At 38.4% G+C, this 24,538-nt stretch overlaps 1 protein-coding gene across 4 annotated transcripts in view; it reads right to left on the bottom strand.

The window, feature by feature from the left end:
* The window catches only part of RNF128 (ring finger protein 128), a 166,550-nt gene that overhangs the window by 12,993 nt on the left and 129,019 nt on the right, over positions 1 to 24,538 (bottom strand). The gene's annotated exons all lie outside the window — the stretch shown is intronic.

Genomic DNA, 24,538 nt, shown 5'->3' with positions numbered 1-24,538 from the left:
ATAATATATGTGGAAACTGAAGAAGAGGCTAGGTTTCATAACTGGGTGAATGTTGCATGGAATGGAAAGATAGAATGTACAGTATGGCAAGATGATAGGCAATCTTCCATTTTGAATTGTAAGATGAACTAACTTACAAGAAATCTAGGGAAAAATAGATGTTCAGAACCTTTTTTGTACCTCTATATGTACCCTCCCACACCCAACAGGGAGACCTCCAGCTGACATCTAGGTTACATGAAAACTAGAAATAATATAAATATCTACTACAATGTCTGGTACATAGCAGGCACTCAATGAAAAGTTTATTATAATAAAATATAAATTACCATTCATCAATAAGCATAATGGGCACTTCTAACATGTCTCTCTACATATTTGTAGCAAATATATTTTGGAAGGGAACAATTCATGAGTATAAGTATGTGAAGAATCCTGATCAAGATGGTGGAGTGAGTCACTTTAGGGCTCTGCCCCCTACAGAAGCTTTGAACAACCAGCAAGAACAGGCAGAAACATATTTCTAAAAGCTCCAGAAAACAGTTACAGGATTACAGTAATAAGGCGAATGCCAAATCAAGAAATACTAGGAAAGGTGCTTTTTTTCCCTTCTTTTTTTTTCTTTTTCTTTTTTTTTTTTTTTTTTGTTAGCTCCTGGCAATCAAGGAAAGCTCTGTTATAATACTAACTGGATACAAGGTTAAGAAACAGATGCCTCAGAGTCTAAACTCCAGAGGTAACACATTAAAATATCAAAATGCCCAAGTTCCAACAAAAGCTTAAAAAACAAAGAAACAAGAGGCAATGACCCAGGCCAAGGAGAAGATTAAAACATTAGAAACTATCAGTGAAGAGGATCAGGCCTGGGACATTCCAGAAAAGACTTTTTAAAAATGGCCCTAAATATGTTCAAATAGCTAAAGGAAAACATGGACAAAGAACTAATGGAAATCAAGAAAACAACAGATGAACATAGAGATTATCAATATAGAGACAGAAATTATGAAAAGGAACCAAAGAGGGTTGAAGGCCACAGTAACAGAAATGAAAAATTCCTAACGGGTTCAACAGTAGATTGGAGCTGACAGAAGAAAGAATCAGATAATTTGAAGGTAATACAATTGAAATCATCTAGTCTGAGAAGCAGAAGAAAGAAAAAATGAAGAAAAGTGAAGAGAGGCTGAGGAGCCTGTGGGAAACCATTAAGCATACCAATATAAGCATTGTGAGAGGTCCAGAAGAAGAAAGGGGCAGAGAGAATATTCCAATAAATAATGGCTGAAAACTTCCCAAATTTAATGAAAGACAAGAATATATACATCCAAGATGTTCAATGAGCTCCAAGCAGGATATACCCAAATAGACCTATAGTATGCCATGTTATAATCAAACTGTCTATTGCCAAAGATAAAGAGAGAATTCTGAAAGCCACAAAAGTGAATCAGTGTGGCACATAAGAGGGAGTCTCAATAAGATTAAGTGCTGATGTCTTATTGGAAACCACGGAGGCAAGAAGGCAGCAGTAAGACATATTTAAGTAATGAAAGCAAAAAAACCTGCCAACCAATAATTCTGAATCTGGCAAATTTGTCTTTGAAAAATGAGGGAGGACATTCCCAGATTAACAAAAGCTGAGGGAGTTCATCACCACTAGAACAGCCCTACAAGAGATGCTAAAGGAAGTTCTGCAGATTGAAACGAAAGGACACTAGACAACTGACTGAAGCCATGTAAAAAAAAAAATAAAGATCTCTGGTAAAGATAATGACATGGGTAAATATAAATACCATTAGTATTGAACTTTTTATTTGTAATGCTACTTTTTACTTCCTACAGGATCTAAAAGGCAAATGCATAAAATGCAATGATAAATCAATGGTTTTGGAGTTATAATGTATAAATATGTAACCTGTGACAAGAACTACATAAAAGTGGAGGAGGGAGGGATATAGGAACATAGTTTATGTATGCTATTGAAGTTGTGATGTTGGTATCAAAGCAAACAAGAATGTTATAGATTTAGGATGTTACCTTTAAGCCCAATGGTAGCTACAAAGAATGTATAAGAGAATAGGAAAACTCATAGTGACAGAAAGTAGAGTACAGGTTACCAGGGGTGGAAGGCAGGGGCAATGGGATATTAATGCAAAAGGAGTGTAGGATTTCCCTCTGCGATGAAGGAAAAGTTATAGTAATGGATGGTGGTGAGGGTTCTGCAACATTGCGAATGTGATTAATCCCACTGAAAGGTATGTTTGGCAGTGGCTGGAATGGGAAGATTTATGTTTTATATAATTGAATGAATGAATGAATGAATGAATTATATATTTCCACAATTTAAAAAAATGAAAGAGAAACTAAAGAGACAATGACAATGAAATGCAATGCATGATCCTGGATGGGATCTAAGAATGGAGGAGAAAAGGCTCAAAAGGAAGTTATTGGGACATAAGAAAAAGTTGGAATACACAGTGTATGATTTACATGAATGTTAAATTTCTTGAACTTCATAACCACACTTCAGGTGGTAGTACGTAAGTGACTATTCTCGTTTACAGAAAATGCACATGGAAGTATTATGTGTTCAAGCAGGATGATATATGCAACCTGCTCTCAAATGTTCAGAAAATAGACAGATAGATAGATAGACAGATAAATAGATGATTGATAGAATGATACAGCAAAGGCAGCATAATGTTAACATTGGTGGATCTGAGTATCTGGGGTGGGGGTGGGTGTATATTGGAGTTCTCTGTATGGGATGTGTGTTGTTTTTGCAACTGTCCTGTAGGCTTGAAATTATTTCAAAATAAAAAGTTAAAAAAAGAATCACCTGCTATTCAGTAGCCATTATTACTATTTCTTTATATTTATAGTTATTTTACAGATTAAATACCATTTTTATGCCATTATCTCATTTAATCCTCACAACAGCCCCTGAGGGAGGTAATATCCCCATGTTAAAGAAAAACAAATAAGGATTGTAGAAGTTAAATAATTTGTCCAAAAGGGCATGCTGCCTCTAAATGATGGAGCTGGTACAGGAACTCGACTCTTCATATTCCAAGAGCCTATTATAATATACCCATCCATAATTCAGATACATGTCGGGGTTTTTTCCAAATCCTGAGTTTTACAGTATGCCAAACTGTGGCCAATACTTACAGTGAAAAACCACTTTGCCCACAAGGTCCTGTCCTGGCCTAAACTTCCAAACTTAACTCTTTCTTTTCATATAGACCATGAGCTACTGAGACACTGAGACACTGAGACAAGAGGAAAACGCAAATGAGAAAAACGAGTTAACAAGAGAAAATGGGAAAAGAGAAAGTAGTGGAGTTGATGATAAATCTTTTGAGAAACATTTTTCTTTTTGTCTTCAGAGAACTTTTGATTTGGGTTTAAGCAACTGGCACTTTCAAAGAATTGTGGAAATGTACACACAGGAAAGTGATACATCTCTACTATAATTACTTGATTAAGTCTTTATAGTCTGATTTATTTCTCATTCCAAAGTATTCCATTCAACATAAGTGTCTGAGTCTCCACTGCTAGTGATTATCAATTTATTAGGGGCAAATGTTAAATACATAACCTTCTTTAATTACAGCCAAGACTGTAATGCAAAATAACATGGAGTCGGGTGTGGTGTGGTGGAAGGCAAGCTTTAAATATAATGTTTGAGTCTATGGTCATGAAACAATGGAACTTACGTTAAGACTAAAATGCTAAAATGAGAGAAGGGACATGAAAAATATAGGGCAAAATCCAAGATGCCAGAAGTGTCTAAGCAAAAATTCCAGGAGACTTAATTACGAACAATCTCTAAAGGATTTGCAACATAGCACAAAACGTTTAGCAAGGTAGTCCTGGAAAAAATTTGTGCAAAAGGAAATTTGGATACTTCCAATGGCTGGTTCTGTGCTAATATATATAAAAAAAGAAAAGCCATTTTCTTTAAATATGCATGCAAGGCAAGTGATTTTGGTAAAAAGCACAAATTCTCTTTGTAGAGCTTGAATGAAGATCACTGGCAAAACTGCCATCAGTACTCAAAATATTTCATTGTCACATTGATAGCAAAAGTTTCCAAGATGCAATCCCCCTTCTAAAAACAGAAATGTGAGAACAGCAAGTAGGTTATATTAAATATATATGTTTGTATAATACTACCTAAGTTAAGCTTCTGGGTGTCCAAATATACCTTAACATTTAAAGACAATATGCTCCAATGTAATTTATAATTTATTGCTTACAAAACAGAACTTCAAAAAATATATCTACCGAAGTTTTACTTACTCCTCCAGGAAAGTAGGTAGAAAGCCAGGAACTGCGTGGACTGGACACCACAGAGCAATCTGTCTTTGGGCATACTTCATACAACACTCATGAAAATGTCGAACTGCTGAGATCAGCGAAATCTGTAAGTTTTTGCGGCCAGGGGACCCGCGCCCCTCCCTGCCAGGCTCAGTCCCGTGGGAGGAGGGGCTGCCAGCTCCAGGAAGGAGAAGGGAGAACTGCAGTGGTAGCCCTTATCGGAAACTCATTCTACTGATCCAAACTCTAACCATAGATAGACTGAGACCAGACACCAGAGAATCTGAGAGCTGCCAGCCCAGCAGAGAGGAGACAGGCATAGAAAAAAAAAATAACACGAAAAACTCCAAAATAAAAGCAGAGGATTTTTGGAGTTCTGGTGAACACAGAAAGGGGAAGGGCGGAGCTCAGGCCTTGACGTGCATATGCAAATCCCGAAGAAAAGCTGATCTCTCTGCCCTGTGGACCTTTCCTTAATGGCCCTGGTTGCTTTGTCTATTAGCATTTCAATAACCCATTAGATCTCTGAGGAGGGCCCTTTTTTTTTTTAATCCTTTTTTCTTTTTCTAAAACAATTACTCTAAGAAGCCCAATACAGAAAGCTTCAAAGAATTGCAATTTGGGCACGTCAAGTCAAGAGCAGAACTAAGAGAGCTCTGAGACAAAAGGCAATAATCCAACGGCTGAGAAAATTCACTAAACACCACAACTTCCCAAGAAAAGGGGGGTGTCCGCTCACAGCCACCATCCTGGTGGACAGGAAACACTCCTGCCCATCTCCAGCCCCATAGCCCAGAGCTGCCCCAGACAACCCAAGTGTGACGGAAGTGCTTCAAATAACAGGCACACACCACAAAACTGGGCGTGGACATTAGCCTTCCCTGCAACCTCAGCTGATTGTCCCAGAGTTGGGAAGGTGGAGCAGTGTGAATTAACAAAGCCCCATTCAGCCATCATTTCAGCAGACTGGGAGCCTCCCTACACAGCCCAGCAGCCCAGAACTGCCCTGGGGGGACGGCACTCACCTGTGACATAGCACAGTCATCCCTCAACAGAGGACCCGGGGTGCACGGCCTGGAAGAGGGGCCCACTTGCAAGTCTCAGGAGCCATACGCCAATACCAAGGACTTGTGGGTCAGTGGCAGAGACAAACTGTGGCAGGACTGAACTGAAGGATTAGACTATTGCAGCAGCTTTAAAACTCTAGGATCACCAGGGAGATTTGATTGTTAGGGCCACCCCCCCTCCCCGACTGCCCAGAAACACGCCCAACATACAGGGCAGGCAACACCAACTACACACGCAAGCTTGCTACACCAATTGGGCCCCACAAGACTCACTCCCCCACTCACCAAAAAGGCTAAGCAGGGGAGAACTGGCTTGTGGAGAACAGGTGGCTCGTGGACGCCACCTGCTGGTTAGTTAGAGAAAGTGTACTCCACGAAGCTGTAGATCTGATAAATTAGAGATAAGGACTTCAATTGGTCTACAAACCCTAAAAGAACCCTATCAAGTTCAGCAAATGCCAAGAGGCCAAAAACAACAGAAAATTATAAAGCATATGAAAAAACCAGACGATATGGATAACCCAAGCCCAAGCACCCAAATCAAAAGACCAGAAGAGACACAGCACCTAGAGCAGCTACTCAAAGAACTAAAGATGAACAATGAGACCATAGTACGGGAGATAAAGGAAATCAAGAAGACCCTAGAAGAGCATAAAGAAGACATTGCAAGACTAAATAAAAAAATGGATGATCTTATGGAAATTAAAGAAACTGTTGACCAAATTAAAAAGATTCTGGACACTCATAGTACAAGACTAGAGGAAGTTGAACAAAGAATCAGTGACCTGGAAGATGACAGAATGGAAAATGAAAGCATAAAAGAAAGAATGGGGAAAAAAATTGAAAAAATCGAAATGGACTTCAGGGATATGATAGATAATATGAAACGTCCAAATATAAGACTCATTGGTGTCCCAGAAGGGGAAGAAAAGGGTAAAGGTCTAGGAAGAGTATTCAAAGAAATCGTTGGGGAAAACTTCCCAAATCTTATAAACAACATAAATACACAAATCATAAATGCTCAGCGATCTCCAAATAGAATAAATCCAAATAAACCCACTCCGAGACATATACTGATCACACTGTCAAACACAGAAGAGAAGGAGCAAGTTCTGAAAGCAGCAAGAGAAAAGCAATTCACCACATACAAAGGAAACAGCATAAGACTAAGTAGTGACTACTCAGCAGCCACCATGGAGGCAAGAAGGCAGTGGCACGATATATTTAAAATTCTGAGTGAGAAAAATTTCCAGCCAAGAATACTTTATCCAGCAAAGCTCTCCTTCAAATTTGAGGGAGAGCTTAAATTTTTCACAGACAAACAAATGCTGAGAGAATTTGCTAACAAGAGACCTGCCCTACTGGAGATACTAAAGGGAGCCCTACAGACAGAGAAACAAAGAAAGGACAGAGAGACTTGGAGAAAGGTTCAGTACTAAAGAGATACGGTATGGGTACAATAAAGGATATTAATAGAGAGAGGGAAAAATATGGCAAACATAAACCAAAGGATAAGATGGCCGATTCAAGAAATGCCTTCACGGTTTTAACGTTGAATGTAAATGGATTAAACTCCCCAATTAAAAGATATAGATTCGCAGAATGGATCAAAAAAAATGAACCATCAATATGTTGCATACAAGAGACTCATCTTAGACACAGGGACACAAAGAAACTGAAAGTGAAAGGATGGAAAAAAATATTTCATGCAAGCTACAGCCAAAAGAAAGCAGGTGTAGCAATATTAATCTCAGATAAAATAGACTTCAAATGCAGGGATGTTTTGAGAGACAAAGAAGGCCACTACGTACTAATAAAAGGGGCAATTCAGCAAGAAGAAATAACAATCGTAAATGTCTATGCACCCAATCAAGGTGCCACAAAATACATGAGAGAAACACTGGCAAAACTAAAGGAAGCCATTGATGTTTCCACAATAATTGTGGGAGACTTCAACACATCACTCTCTCCTATAGACAGATCAACCAGACAGAAGACCAATAAGGAAATTGAAAACCTAAACAATCTGATAAATGAATTAGATTTAACAGACATATACAGGACATTACATCCCAAATCACCAGGATACACATACTTTTCTAGTGCTCATGGAACATTCTCCAGAATAGATCATATGCTGGGACATAAAACAAGCCCCAATAAATTTAAAAAGATTGAAATTATTCAAAGCACATTCTCTCACCACAATGGAATACAATTAGAAGTCAATAACCATCAGAGACTTAGAAAATTCACAAATACCTGGAGGTTAAACAACACACTCCTAAACAATCAGTGGGTTAAAGAAGAAATAGCAAGAGAAATTGCTAAATATATAGAGACGAATGAAAATGAGAACACAACATACCAAAACCTATGGGATGCAGCAAAAGCAGTGCTAAGGGGGAAATTTATAGCACTAAACACATATATTAAAAAGGAAGAAAGAGCCAAAATCAAAGAACTAATGGATCAACTGAAGAAGCTAGAAAATGAACAGCAAACCAATCCTAAACCAAGTAGAAGAAAAGAAATAACAAGGATTAAAGCAGAAATAAATGACATAGAGAACAAAAAAACAATAGAGAGGATAAATATCACGAAAAGTTGGTTCTTTGAGAAGATCAACAAGATTGACAAGCCCCTAGCTAGACTGACAAAATCAAAAAGAGAGAAGACCCATATAAACAAAATAATGAATGAAAAAGGTGACATAACTGCAGATCCTGAAGAAATTAAAAAAATTATAAGAGGATATTATGAACAACTGTATGGCAACAAACTGGATAATGTAGAAGAAATGGACAATTTCCTGGAAATATATGAACAACCTAGACTGACCAGAGAAGAAATAGAAGACCTCAACCAACACATCACAAGCAAAGAGATCCAATCAGTCATCAAAAATCTTCCCACAAATAAATGCCCAGGGGAGAGGCGGGGCAAGATGGCAGACTGGTGAGCTGTATGTTTTAGTTACTCCGCCAGGAAAGTAGGTAGAAAGCCAGGAACTGCGTGGACTGGACACCACAGAGCAATCTGACTTTGGGCATACTTCATACAACACTTATGAAAACGTGGAACTGCTGAGATCAGCGAAATCTGTAAGTTTTTGCAGCCAGGGGACCCGCGACCCTCCCTGCCAGGCTCAGTCCCGGGGGAGGAGGGGCTGTCAGCTACGGGAAGGAGAAGGGAGAACTGCAGTGGCTGCCCTTATCGGAAACTCATTCTACTGATTCAAACTCCAACCATAGATAGACTGAGACCAGACACCAGAGAATCTGAGAGCAGCCAGCCCAGCAGAGAGGAGACAGGCATAGAAAAAAAACAACACGAAAAACTCCAAAATAAAAGCGGAGGATTTTTGGAGTTCTGGTGAACATAGAAAGGGGAAGGGCCCTGAGGCGCATATGCAAATCCCGAAGAAAAGCTGATCTCTCTGCCCTGTGGACCTTTCCTTAATGGCCCTGGTTGCTTTGTCTCTTAGCATTTCAATAACCCATTAGATCTCTGAGGAGGGCCTGTTTTTTTTTTTTTTTGTTTTTTTTTTTGTTTTTTTTTTTAAACCTTTTTTCTTTTTCTAAAACAATTACTCTAAGAAGCCCAATACAGAAAGCTTCAAAGACTTGCTATTTGGGCAGGTCAAGTCAAGAGCAGAACTAAGAGAGCTCTGAGACAAAACGCAATAAACCAGTGGCTGAGAAAATTCACTAAACACCACAACTTCCCAAGAAAAGGGGGGTGTCCACTCACAGCCATCATCCTGGTGGACAGGAAACACTCCTGCCCATCGCCAGCCCCATAGCCCAGAACTGCCCCAGACAACCCACTGTGACGGAAGGGCTTCAAATAACAGGCACACACCACAAAACTGGGCGTGGACATTAGCCTTCCCTGCAACCTCAGCTGATTGTCCCAGAGTTGGGAAGGTAGAGCAGTGTGAATTAACAAAGCCCCATTCAGCCATCATTTCAGCAGACTGGGAGCCTCCCTACACAGCCCAGCAGCCCAGAACTGCCCTGGGGGGACGGCACTCACCTGTGACATAGCACAGCCATCCCTCAACAGAGGACCCGGGGTGCACGGCCTGGAAGAGGGGCCCACTTGCAAGTCTCAGGAGCCATACGCCAATACCAAGGACTTGTGGGTCAGTGGGAGAGACAAACTGTGGCAGGACTGAACTGAAGGATTAGACTATTGCAGCAGCTTTAAAACTCTAGGATCACCAGAGAGATTTGATTGTTAGGGCCACCCCCCCTCCCTGACTGCCCAGAAACACGCCCCATATATAGGGCAGGCAACACCAACTACACACGCAAGCTTGGTACACCAATTGGACCCCACAAGACTCACTCCCCCACTCACCAAAAAGGCTAAGCAGGGGAGAACTGGCTTGTGGAGAACAGGTGGTTCGTGGACGCCACCTGCTGGTTAGTTAGAGAAAGTGTACTCCACAAAGCTGTAGATCTGATAAATTAGAGATAAGGACTTCAATTGGTCTACAAATCCTAAAAGAACCCTATCAAGTTCAGCAAATGCCACGAGGCCAAAGACAACAGAAAATTATAAAGCATATGAAAAAACCAGACGATATGGATAACCCAAGCCCAAGCACCCAAATCAAAAGACCAGAAGAGACACAGCACCTAGAGCAGCTACTCAAAGAACTAAAGAGGAACAATGAGACCATAGTACGGGAGATAAAGGAAATCAAGAAGACCCTAGAAGAGCATAAAGAAGACATTGCAAGACTAAATAAAAAAATGGAGGATCTTATGGAAATTAAAGAAACTGTTGACCAAATTAAAAAGATTCTGGACACTCATAGTACAAGACTAGAGGAAGTTGAACAACGAATCAGTGACCTGGAAGATGACAGAATGGAAAATGAAAGCATAAAAGAAAGAATGGGGAAAAAAATTGAAAAAATCTAAATGGACTTCAGGGATATGATAGATAATATGAAACGTCCAAATATAAGACTCATTGGTGTCCCAGAAGGGGAAGAAAAGGGTAAAGGTCTAGGAAGAGTATTCAAAGAAATTGTTGGGGAAAACTTCCCAAATTTTCTAAACAACATAAATACACAAATCATAAATGCTCAGCGAACTCCAAATAGAATAAATCCAAATAAACCCACTCCGAGACATATACTGATCACACTGTCAAACACAGAAGAGAAGGAGCAAGTTCTGAAAGCAGCAAGAGAAAAGCAATTCACCACATACAAAGGAAACAGCATAAGACTAAGTAGTGACTACTCAGCAGCCACCATGGAGGCGAGAAGGCAGTGGCACGATATATTTAAAATTCTGAGTGAGAAAAATTTCCAGCCAAGAATACTTTATCCAGCAAAGCTCTCCTTCAAATTTGAGGGAGAGCTTAAATTTTTCACAGACAAACAAATGCTGAGAGAATTTGCTAACAAGAGACCTGCCCTACTGGAGATACTCAAGGGAGCCCTACAGACAGAGAAACAAAGAAAGGACAGAGAGACTTGGAGAAAGGTTCAGTACTAAAGAGATTCGGTATGGGTACAATAAAGGATATTAATAGACAGAGGGGAAAAATATGACAAACATAAACCAAAGGATAAGATGGCTGATTCAAGAAATGCCTTCACGGTTATAATGTTGAATGTAAATGGATTAAACTCCCCAATTAAAAGATATAGATTCGCAGAATGGATCAAAAAAAATGAACCATCAATATGTTGCATACAAGAGACTCATCTTAGACACAGGGACACAAAGAAACTGAAAGTGAAAGGATGGAAAAAAATATTTCATGCAAGCTACAGCCAAAAGAAAGCAGGTGTAGCAATATTAATCTCAGATAAAATAGACTTCAAATGCAGGGATGTTTTGAGAGACAAAGAAGGCCACTACGTACTAATAAATGGGGCAATTCAGCAAGAAGAAATAACAATCGTAAATGTCTATGCACCCAACCAAGGTGCCACAAAATACATGAGAGAAACACTGGCAAAACTAAAGGAAGCAATTGATGTTTCCACAATAATTGTGGGAGACTTCAACACATCACTCTCTCCTATAGATAGATCAACCAGACAGAAGACCAATAAGGAAATTGAAAACCTAAACAATCTGATAAATGAATTAGATTTAACAGACATATACAGGACATTACATCCCAAATCACCAGGATACACATACTTTTCTAGTGCTCATGGAACATTCTCCAGAATAGATCATATGCTGGGACATAAAACAAGCCCCAATAAATTTAAAAAGATTGAAATTATTCAAAGCACATTCTCTCACCACAATGGAATACAATTAGAAGTCAATAACCATCAGAGACTTAGAAAATTCACAAATACCTGGAGGTTAAACAACACACTCCTAAACAATCAGTGGGTTAAAGAAGAAATAGCAAGAGAAATTGCTAAATATATAGAGACGAATGAAAATGAGAACACAACATACCAAAACCTATGGGATGCAGCAAAAGCAGTGCTAAGGGGGAAATTTATAGCACTAAACGCATATATTAAAAAGGAAGAAAGAGCCAAAATCAAAGAACTAATGGATCAACTGAAGAAGCTAGAAAATGAACAGCAAACCAATCCTAAACCAAGTAGAAGAAAAGAAATAACAAGGATTAAAGCAGAAATAAATGACATAGAGAACAAAAAAACAATAGAGAGGATAAATATCACCAAAAGTTGGTTCTTTGAGAAGATCAACAAGATTGACAAGCCCCTAGCTACACTGACAAAATCAAAAAGAGAGAAGACCCATATAAACAAAATAATGAATGAAAAAGGTGACATAACTGCAGATCCTGAAGAAATTAAAAAAATTATAAGAGGATACTATGAACAACTGTATGGCAACAAACTGGATAATGTAGAGGAAATGGACAATTTCCTGGAAACATATGAACAACCTAGACTGACCAGAGAAAAAATAGAAGACCTCAACCAACCCATCACAAGCAAAGAGATCCAATCAGTCATCAAAAATCTTCCCACAAATAAATGCCCAGGGCCAGATGGCTTCACAGGGGAATTCTACCAAACTTTCCAGTAAGAACTGACACCAATCTTACTCAAACTCTTTCAAAACATTGAAGAAAAGGGAACACTACCTAACTCATTTTATGAAGCTAACATCAATCTAATACCAAAACCAGGCAAAGATGTTACAAAAAAGGAAAACTACCGGCCAATCTCCCTAATGAATATAGATGCAAAAATCCTCAACAAAATACTTGCAAATCGAATCCAAAGACACATTAAAAAAATCATACACCATTAACAAGTGGGGTTTATTCCAGGCATGCAAGGATGGTTCAACATAAGAAAATCAATCAATGTATTACAACACATTAACAAGTCAAAAGGGAAAAATCAATTGATCATCTCAATAGATGCTGAAAAAGCATTTTACAAAATCCAACATCCGTTTTTGATAAAAACACTTCAAAAGGTAGGAATCGAAGGAAACTTCCTCAACATGATAAAGAGCATATATGAAAAACCCACAGCCAGCATAGTACTCAATGGTGAGAGACTGAAAGCCTTCCCTCTAAGATCAGGAACAAGACAAGGATGCCCGCTGTCACCACTGTTATTCAACATTGTGCTGGAAGTGCTAGCCAGGGCAATCCGGCAAGACAAAGAAATAAAAGGCATCCAAATTGGAAAAGAAGAAGTAAAACTGTCATTGTTTGCAGACGATATGATCTTATATCTAGAAAACCCTGAGAAATCGACGATACAGCTACTAGAGCTAATAAACAAATTTAGCAAAGTAGCGGGATACAAGGTTAATGCACATAAGTCAGTAATGTTTCTATATGCTAGAAATGAACAAACTGAAGAGACACTCAAGAAAAAGATACCATTTTCAATAGCAACTAAAAAAATCAAGTACCTAGGAATAAACTTAACCAAAGATGTAAAAGACCTATACAAAGAAAACTACATAACTCTACTAAAAGAAATAGAAGGGGACCTTAAAAGATGGAAAAATATTCCATGTTCATGGATAGGAAGGCTAAATGTCATTAAGATGTCAATTCTACCCAAACTCATCTACAGATTCAATGCAATCCCAATCAAAATTCCAACAACCTACTTTGCAGACTTGGAAAAGCTAGTTATCAAATTTATTTGGAAAGGGAAGATGCCTCGAATTGCTAAAGACACTCTAAAAAAGAAAAACGAAGTGGGAGGACTTACACTCCCTGACTTTGAAGCTTATTATAAAGCCACAGTTGCCAAAACCGCATGGTACTGGCACAAAGATAGACATATAGATCAATGGAATTGAATTGAGAATTCGGAGACAGACCCTCAGATCTATGGCCGACTGATCTTTGATAAGGCCCCCAAAGTCACTGAACTGAGTCATAATGGTCTTTTCAACAAATGGGGCTGGGAGAGTTGGATATCCATATCCAAAAGAATGAAAGAGGACCCCTACCTCACCCCCTACACAAAAATTAACTCAAAATGGACCAAAGATCTCAATATAAAAGAAAGTACCATAAAACTCCTAGAAGACAATGTAGGAAAACATCTTCAAGACCTTGTATTAGGCGGCCACTTCCTAGACTTTACACCCAAAGCACAAGCAAAAAAAGAAAAAATAGATAAATGGGAACTCCTCAAGCTTAGAAGTTTCTGCACCTCAAAGGAATTTCTCAAAAAGGTAAAGAGGCAGCCAACTCAATGGGAAAAAATTTTTGGAAACCATGTATCTGACAAAAGACTGATATCTTGCATATACAAAGAAATCCTACAACTCAATGACAATAGTACAGACAGCCCAATTATAAAATGGGCAAAGGTATGAAAAGACAGTTCTCTGAACAGGAAATACAAATGGCCAAGAAACACATGAAAAAATGTTCAGCTTCACTAGCTATTAGAGAGATGCAAATTAAGACCACAATGAGATACCACCTAACACCGGTTAGAATGGCTGCCATTAAACAAACAGGAAACTACAAATGCTGGAGGGGATGTGGAGAAATTGGAACTCTTATTCACTGTTGGTGGGACTGTATAATGGTTCAGCCACTCTGGAAGTCAGTCTGGCAGTTCCTTAGAAAACTGGATATAGAGTTACCATTCGACCCAGCAATTGCACTTCTCGGTATATACCCGGAAGATCGGAAAGCAGTGACACGAACAGATATCTGCACGCCAATGTTCATAGCAGCATTATTCACAATTGCCAAAAGATGGAAACAACCCAAATGTCCTTCAACAGATGAGTGGATAAATAAAATGTGGTATATACACACGATGGAATACTACGCGGCAGTAAGAAGGAACGATCTCTTCAAACATATGACAACATGGATGAACCTTGAAGACATAATGCTAAGCGAAATAAGCCAGGCACAAAAAGAGAAATATTATATGCTACCACTAATGTGAACTTTGAAAAATATAAAACAAACGGCTTATAATGTAGAATGTAGGGGAACTAGCAATAGAGAGCAATTAAGGAAGGGGGAACAATAATCCAAGAAGAACAGATAAGCTATTTAACGTTCTGGGGATGCCCAGGAATGACTATGGTCTGTTAATTTCTGATGGATATAGTAGGAGCAAGTTCACAGAAATGTTGCTATATTAGGTAACTTTCTTGGGGTAAAGTAGGAACATGTTGGAAGTTAAGCAGTTATCTTAGGTTAGTTGTCTTTTTCTTACTCCCTTGTTATGGTCTCTTTAAAATGTTCTTTTATTGTATGTTTGTTTTCTTTTTAACTTTTTTTTCATACAGTTGATTTAAAAAAGAAGGGAAAGTTAAAAAAAAAAAAAAAAAAAGGAAAAAAAAAAGATGCAGTGCCCCCTTGAGGAGCCTGTGGAGAATGCAGGGGTATTCGCCTACCCCACCTCCATGGTTGCTAACATGACCACAGACATAGGGGACTGGTGGTTTGATGGGTTGAGCCCTCTACCACAGGTTTTACCCTTGGGAAGACGGTTGCTGCAAAGGAGAGGCTAGGCCTCCCTATGGTTGTGCCTAAGAGCCTCCTCCCGAATGCCTCTTTGTTGCTCAGATGTGGCCCTGTCTCTCTAGCTAAGCCAACTTGAAAGGTGAAATCACTGCCCTCCCCCCTACGTGGGATCAGACACCCAGGGGAGTGAATCTCCCTGGCAACGTGGAATATGACTCCCGGGGAGGAATGTAGACCTGGCATCGTGGGACGGAGAACATCTTCTTGACCAAAAGGGGGATGTGAAAGGAAATGAAATAAGCTTCAGTGGCAGAGAGAATCCAAAAGGAGCCGAGAGGTCACTCTGGTGGGCACTCTTACGCACACTTTAGACAACCCTTTTTAGGTTCTAAAGAATTGGGGTAGCTGGTGGTGGATACCTGAAACTATCAAACTACAACCCAGAACCCATGAATCTCGAAGACAGTTGTATAAAAATGTAGCTTATGAGGGGTGACAAGGGGATTGGGAAAGCCATAAGGACCACACTCCACTTTGTCTAGTTTATGGATGGATGAGTAGAAAAATAGGGGAAGGAAACAAACAGACAAAGGTACCCAGTGTTCTTTTTTACTTCAATTGCTCTTTTTCACTCTAATTATTATTCTTCTTATTCTTGTGTGTGTGCTAATGAAGGTGCCAGGGATTGATTTGGGTGATGAATGTACAACTATGTAATGGTAGTGTGAACAATCGAAAGTACGATTTGTTTTGTATGACTGCGTGGTATATGAATATATCTCAATAAAATGAAGATTAAAAAAAAAAAAAAAAAAGACATAATGCTGAGCAAAATAAGCCAGGCACAAAAAGAGACATATTGTATGTTAACACTAATGTGAATTCTGTGAAAAATGTACAATGTTTTATACTGTAGAATGTAGGGGACCTAGAGATACCAATTAGCGGAGGGGGAATGATAATCTAATAAGAACAGATAAATTATGGAGGGTAATCTCAATGTTATGGGAATGCTCAGGAATGATTATGGTTTGTAAACTTTCTTGGATATAGTAAGATCATGTTGGAAGCAATAGAGTTATTTTAGGTTTTTTTTTCTCTCATTCCTTTGTTTTCTTAGGGGTTGTTAATTTTCTTGGGGTATGGTAGGAACATGTTGGAAGCAATGTAGTTATTTTAGATTATTTGTTTTTCTTACTCCTCTGTTTGGACATGGTTTATTAATTTTCTAGGGGTATGGTAGGAACATATTGGAAGCAAAGTAATTATTTTAGGTTATTTGTTTTCCTTAATCCATTGCTTTGTTTGAAATGTTGTGGGGTTTTTTTGGTTGTTGTTTGCCTGCTTGTTTTTAATTTTTTGATAAACAAAGTTAAAAAATTGAAAAAAAATCAGTAGAAAAATGGGAGTAAAAACTAAATGACAAATAGGGTGGGATGGGGGGATGGTTTGGGTATTCTCTTTTCACTTTTATTTTTTATTCTTATTCTGATTCTTTCTGATGTAAGGAAAATGTTCAGAAATAGATTGTGGTGATGAACGCATAACTATATGATCATACTGTGAACAGTTGATTGTATACCATGGATGACTGTATGGTTGGTGAATATATTTCAATAAAACTGAATTAAAAAAAAAATGAATGAGGAAACTCATCATGTACTAATAACAGAATAACCTCCAAGACATTTCATTATATGAAAAAGCAAGGTACAGAACTAATGTGTGTGCATGTTTGTGTTTATGTGCCTGAGAGAGTGAGCGAGACGGAGAAATTTGCTTGTATATGCATAAAAGATTTATGGAAATGCACACCATAAACTGAAGATATTGCTTGCCTAAAGGGAAAGGGATATAGAAGGTTTCAGTGTAAACCCTTTTGTATCTTTTGAATTTTGAATGTTGTGAATATATTACTTAACTTTTCAACACATAACAAATTTGAATTAAAAACTAAAGCAGAAATAAAAAAAAAATAAATAAAATAAAATAAAATAAAATAAAATAAATGCCCAGGGCCAGATGGCTTCACAGGGGACTTCTACCAAACTTTCCAGAAAGAACTGACACCAATCTTACTCAAACTCTTTCAAAACATTGAAAAAAATGGAACACTACCTAACTCATTTTATGAAGCTAACATCAGTCTAATACCAAAACCAGGCAAAGATGCTACAAAAAAGGAAAACTACCGGCCAATCTCCCTAATGAATATAGATGCAAAAATCCTCAACAAAATACTTGCAAATCGAATCCAAAGACACATTAAAAAAATCATACACCATGACCAAGTGGGGTTCATTCCAGGCATGCAAGGATGGTTCAACATAAGAAAAACAATCAATGTATTACAACACATTAACAAGTCAAAAGGGAAAAATCAATTGATCATCTCAATAGATGCTGAAAAAGCATTTGACAAAATCCAACATCCCTTTTTGATAAACACACTTCAAAAGGTAGGAATTGAAGGAAACTTCCTCAACATGATAAAGAGCATATATGAAAAACCCACAGCCAGCATAGTACTCAATGGTGAGAGACTGAAAGCCTTCCCTCTAAGATCAGGAACAAGACAAGGATGCCCGCTGTCACCACTGTTATTCAACATTGTGCTGGAAGTGCTAGCCAGGGCAATCCGGCAAGACAAAGAAATAAAAGGCATCCAAATTGGAAAAGAAGAAGTAAAACTGTCATTGTTTGCAGACGATATGATCTTATATCTAGAAAACCCTGAGAAATCGACGATACAGCTACTAGAGCTAATAAACAAATTTAGCAAAGTAGCGGGATACAAGATTAATGCACATAAGTCAGTAATGTTTCTATATGCTAGAAATGAACAAACTGAAGAGACACTCAAGAAAAAGATACCATTTTCAATAGCAACTAAAAAAATCAAGTACCTAGGAATAAACTTAACCAAAGATGTAAAAGACCTATACAAAGAAAACTACATAACTCTACTAAAAGAAATAGAAGGGGACCTTAAAAGATGGAAAAATATTCCATGTTCATGGATAGGAAGACTAAATGTCATTAAGATGTCAATTCTACCCAAACTCATCTACAGATTCAATGCAATCCCAATCAAAATTCCAACAACCTACTTTGCAGACTTGGAAAAGCTAGTTATCAAATTTATTTGGAAAGGGAAGATGCCTCGAATTGCTAAAGACACTCTAAAAAAGAAAAACGAAGTGGGAGGACTTACACTCCCTGACTTTGAAGCTTATTATAAAGCCACAGTTGCCAAAACAGCATGGTACTGGCACAAAGATAGACATATAGATCAATGGAATCGAATTGAGAATTCGGAGATAGACCCTCAGATCTATGGCCGACTGATCTTTGATAAGGCCCCCAAAGTCACTGAACTGAGTCATAATGGTCTTTTCAACAAATGGGGCTGGGAGAGTTGGATATCCATATCCAAAAGAATGAAAGAGGACCCCTACCTCACCCCCTACACAAAAATTAACTCAAAATGGACCAAAGATCTCAATATAAAAGAAAGTACCATTAAACTCCTAGAAGATAATGTAGGAAAACATCTTCAAGACCTTGTATTAGGCGGCCACTTCCTAGACTTTACACCCAAAGCACAAGCAACAAAAGAGAAAATAGATAAATGGGAACTCCTCAAGCTTAGAAGTTTCTGCACCTCAAAGGAATTTCTCAAAAAGGTAAAGAGGCAGCCAACTCAATGGGAAAAAATTTTTGGAAACCATGTATCTGACAAAAGACTGATATCTTGCATATACAAAGAAATCCTACAACTCAATGACAATAGTACAGACAGCCCAATTATAAAATGGGCAAAAGATATGAAAAGACAGTTCTCTGAAGAGGAAATACAAATGGCCAAGAAACACATGAAAAAATGTTCAGCTTCACTAGCTATTAGAGAGATGCAAATTAAGACCACAATGAGATACCATCTAACACCGGTTAGAATGGCTGCCATTAAACAAACAGGAAAGTACAAATGCTGGAGGGGATGTGGAGAAATTGGAACTCTTATTCATTGTTGGTGGGACTGTATAATGGTTCAGCCACTCTGGAAGTCAGTCTGGCAGTTCCTTAGAAAACTAGATATAGAGCTACCATTCGATCCAGCGATTGCACTTCTCGGTATATACCCGGAAGATCGGAAAGCAGTGACACGAACAGATATCTGCACGCCAATGTTCATAGCAGCATTATTCACAATTGCCAAGAGATGGAAACAACCCAAATGTCCTTCAACAGATGAGTGGATAAATAAAATGTGGTATATACACACGATGGAATACTACATGGCAGTAAGAAGGAACGATCTCGTGAAACATATGACAACATGGATGAACCTTGAAGACATAATGCTGAGCGAAATAAGCCAGGCACAAAAAGAGAAATATTATATGCTACCACTAATGTGAACTTTGAAAAATGTAAAACAAATGGTTTATAATGTAGAATGTAGGGGAACTAGCAGTAGAGAGCAATTAAGGAAGGGGGAACAATAATCCAAGAAGAACAGATAAGCTATTTAACGTTCTGGGGATGCCCAGAAATGACTATGGTCTGTTAATTTCTGATGGATATAGTAGGAACAAGTTCACAGAAATGTTGCTATATTATGTAACTTTCTTGGGGTAAAGTAGGAACATGTTGGAAGTTAAGCAGTTATCTTAGGTTAGTTGTCTTTTTCTTACTCCCTTGTTATGGTCTCTTTGAAATGTTCTTTTATTGTATGTTTGTTTTCTTTTTAACTTTTTTTTCATACAGTTGATTTAAAAAAGAAGGGAATGTTAAAAAAAAAAAAAAAGAAAAACAAGGAAAAAAAAAAAAGATGTAGTGCCCCCTTGAGGAGCCTGTGGAGAATGCAGGGGTATTCGCCTACCCCACCTCCATGGTTGCTAACATGACCACAGACATAGGGGACTGGTGGTTTGATGGGTTGTGCCCTCTAGCATAAGTTTTACCCTTGGGAAGACGGTTGCTGCAAAGGAGAGGCTAGGCCTCCCTATATTTGTGCCTAAGAGTCTCCTCCTGAATGCCTCTTTGTTGCTCAGATGTGGCCCTGTCTCTCTGGCTAAGCCAACTTGAAAGGTGAAATCACTGCCCTCCCCCCTACGTGGGATCAGACACCCAGGGGAGTGAATCTCCCTGGCAACGTGGAATATGACTCCCGGGGAGGAATGTAGACCCGGCATTGTGGGACGGAGAACATCTTCTTGACCAAAAGGGGGATTTGAAAGGAAATGAAATAAGCTTCAGTGGCAGAGAGATTCCAAAACGAGCCGAGAGGTCACTCTGGTGGGCACTCTTACGCACACTTTAGACAACCCTTTTTAGGTTCTAAAGAATTGGGGTAGCTGGTGGTGGATACCTGAAACTATCAAACTACAACCCAGAACCCATGAATCTCGAAGACAGTTGTATAAAAATGTAGCTTATGAGGGGTGACAATGGGATTGGGAAAGCCATAAGGACCACACTCCACTTTGTCTAGTTTATGGATGGATGTGTAGAAAAATAGGGGAAGGAAACAAACAGACAAAGGTACCCAGTGTTCTTTTTTACTTCAATTGCTCTTTTTCACTCTAATTATTATTCTTGTTATTTTTGTGTGTGTGCTAATGAAGGTGTCAGGGATTGATTTAGGTGATGAATGTACAACTATGTAATGGTACTGTAAACAATCGAAAGTACAATTTGTTTTGTATGACTGCGTGGTATGTGAATATATCGCAATAAAATGATGATTAAATAAATGTAAAAAAAAAATAAAATAAAAAAATAAAATAAAATAAAAAATAAAATGCATACATAAGGAGAAATCATGTGAAAAAAAAATATATCTACCTTGTTACATGTTACATTGTGTAATTTTCAATGTTTCTCCACCATATTAGAATTCTCACCTACCCTATCAATTCCAATAGCACATTTTCCCCACCTCTTGCCATACTGTATAGTTGTATTTTTGATGTGTCGTTCTTTCCTACTAGATTTAAGTAGCTGCAGGATTGGGCCTTACACATTTTTATATTTCCCATAGTGCCTGGAAAGTTATTTAGTGAATACTTTCTGAATTTAGAAAATAGAAACAGACTTTCACAATTTTTTCATCCAAGTCACTTCTCAGTCTTACTCATTAAAAGCATCCTTCAACTAAATTTGGGAAAAGAAAGGATCAGATAACATTTATTGGGCACAAACCGTGTCTCAGGTTCAATCCTAAGCTTTTAAATGTATCATCTCATTTAATCATAAACAACCCTGTGAATCAGATATTTTAATATCCAAGTTCTGTAGACAAGAAAAGAAAGGTTCAAAAGCTTGACAGGTGCACACCATTCAAGATGGCAGTGTCAGATACTTCAGGGCTCCATCTGCTCACTAAAGCTTTGAACAACCAGCAAGAACTGGCAGAAATATTTTTCTCAAAGCTCCAGAAGATAGTTAAAAGACTGCAGTAACAAGGCAAGCATCAAATCAAGATAAAGATTACTTAAAAGTGGTAGTCTCTAGATGGCAGAATAGGGACTTTCAGGGCTCACTCCTGTTCCAGAAACAGCTAATGGAAGGCAGAAACAGTCCAAAACAACTGTTTTGGACACCAGGGAAGAACTGCACAGCATCCAGGGCAGAGCAGGATGAAGAGAGTGAGAAACTGTGGTGAAAATCTGTAACTCCCTTGGACAAGGTTCTTGGCACCCATACTCCACCCTCAAGGCAATCAGCTTTGGGTCAGTCTGGTCTGTGCCTGGTGGGCTGCTGCAGACTAGGAGGACCACAGAAGTCCTCACACCCCTAAGAACAGAGGGAGGCATGGCCTAGTACTGACCCAGCCATTGACCAGTGAATTTAGACCACTGAGTCCTGCTGCTTTAGCCCAACCCAGACTGCCACACCATTGTTTCAACCCACATCAGAGGCAGAGTTGCCAGAGGGCTAAAATGCCCTGCCTTATTGGGTCTATGGGGAATAGGTTGCCAAGGAGTGCCATTTGCTGGAATGGCCAGGAAAGTGTACCATCTGGGACCCACTGAAAAGTCTTCTTGGCAAAGACCACCATCCGCTGGTCAGGCCAGGAAAGTGCAGTCTTCTTTTTGGTGTCTTTCCTGACCCTCTCCCCCAGGGCCTGATGGTACTCGTCTGCATCCCCAGCCTGGGTCCCTGGCCCTGTTTTGGTTGGGAAATACGGATGAACCAAGTGGCAAAAAAGAGCCTTAACACAAACCCATCAACAACAAAATCCTAGATCCTAAATAAGAGACATAAACTGACATTCAGGATACTCTCATAAAGATAATCAGATGCTCAGATATCAGAAAAAAATGCAAGCCATACTAAGAACAGGAAGATATGGCTTAGTCAAAAGAACAAATTAAAAAGTCAGAGGAGATGTAGAATTTGGAACAACTAATCAAGGATGTTCAACCAAATATCCTAAATCAGTTCAAGGAGATGAAGGAAAATATACATGAAGACACTAGGTGAACATAAAGAAGAATTTGACATGAAGCAAGAAAAAACAACAGTACTTATAGGAATAAAAGGCACAATAGATGAGATTAAAAATACACTAGAGGCATACAACATCAGATTTGAACAGGCAGAACAAAGAATGAGTAACCTAAAAGACAGGGCATCTGAAATCAAACAGACAAAAGAACAGATAGAGAAAAGAATGGAAAAATTGAACAAGGTCTGAGGGAACTGAATGGAACATGAAGTGCACAAACATATGTGTCATGGGTGTCCCAGAAGGAGAAGTGAAGGGAAAAGTGGCAGAAAGAATATTTAAGGAAATAATGGCCAAAAACTTCCAAACTCTTACGAAAGACATCAATATACATATTCAAGAAGTGTAATGTACTCCAAACAGAATCCCAATAGACCTACCCAAGACACATACTAATAAGACTGTCAGCTGCCAAACATTAAGAGAGAATTCTGAAAGCAGCACGAGAAAAGCGATCCATACATACAAGGGATGAACAATAACACTAAGTCCCAATTTCTCATCAGAAACTATGGAGGCAAGAAGGCAGGGGTATGATATATTTAAGATAAAGAAAGAGAAAACTTAGCAGCCAAGAATTCTTTATCTGGCAAAATGTTCCTTCATAAACAAGGGAGAGTTTAAAATATTCACAGATAAACAGAAGCTGAGAAAATTTGTTAAAAAGAGACCTGCAATATAAGAAATACTAAAGGGATTTCTGCGGGCTGAAAAGAAAATGCCAGAAAGAGGCTTAGAGGAGGGTGTAGAACTGAAGATTATTAGCAAGGGCAACTAAAAGGGCAAAAAGAGAGACAAAAACCAAGATATGACATATAAAAGTCAAATGATAAAATGGTTGAAGTAACGGCTTTACAGTAATAACATTGACTGTTTATGGATTAAACTCCCCAATCAAAAGACACAGATTGTCAGAATGGATTAAAAAAATATGATCCATCTATATGCTGTCTACAAGAGACACACCTGAGAGCAAGGATACAAATAGGCTGAAGGCGAAAGGCTGGAAAAAGATATTCCATGCAAAAAGTGACCAAAAAAGAGCTGGAGTAGCAAAACTAATATCAGACAAAATAGATTTTAAATGCAAAAATATTATAAGAAACAAAGAAAGACATTATATATTAATAAAAGAGGCAATCCAACTAGAAGAAATGACAATCACAAATATTTATGCATCTAACCAGCGTGCCCCAAAACACATGATGTAAACACTGGCAAAACTGAAGGAAGTAATAGACGTCTGTACAATAATAGTTGGAGACTTCAACACACCACTATCATCTATGGATAGAACATCTAGACAGAGGATCAATAAGGAGACAGAGACCTTGAATAATATGTTAAATGAACTAGATCTAACAGATATATAAAGAACACTGCACCCCAAAATAGCAGGAGATATATTCTTCTCAAATGCTCATGGATTATTCTCAATGATAGACAAAATATTGGGTCACAAAACATTTAAATTTAAATAAATTTAAAAGACTGAAATTATACAAAGCACTTTCTTGACCATATTGGAATGAAATTGGAAATCAATGACAGGCAGAGAATCGAAAATTCACAAATATATGGAGGTAAACAACACACTCTTAAAAAATCATTGGATAAAAGAAGAAATTGCAAGAGAAATGAGGAAATATCTCAAGACAAAAATGAGAACACAACATAATCAAAACTGGGAAGTAGT

Source organism: Choloepus didactylus, chromosome X (assembly GCF_015220235.1).
Source record: "Choloepus didactylus isolate mChoDid1 chromosome X, mChoDid1.pri, whole genome shotgun sequence".
In the NCBI taxonomy this organism is placed as follows: Eukaryota; Metazoa; Chordata; class Mammalia; order Pilosa; family Megalonychidae; genus Choloepus; species Choloepus didactylus.
The sequence above is the reverse complement of the archived record's forward strand: the minus strand, read 5'-3'. Positions and strand labels throughout refer to the sequence as shown.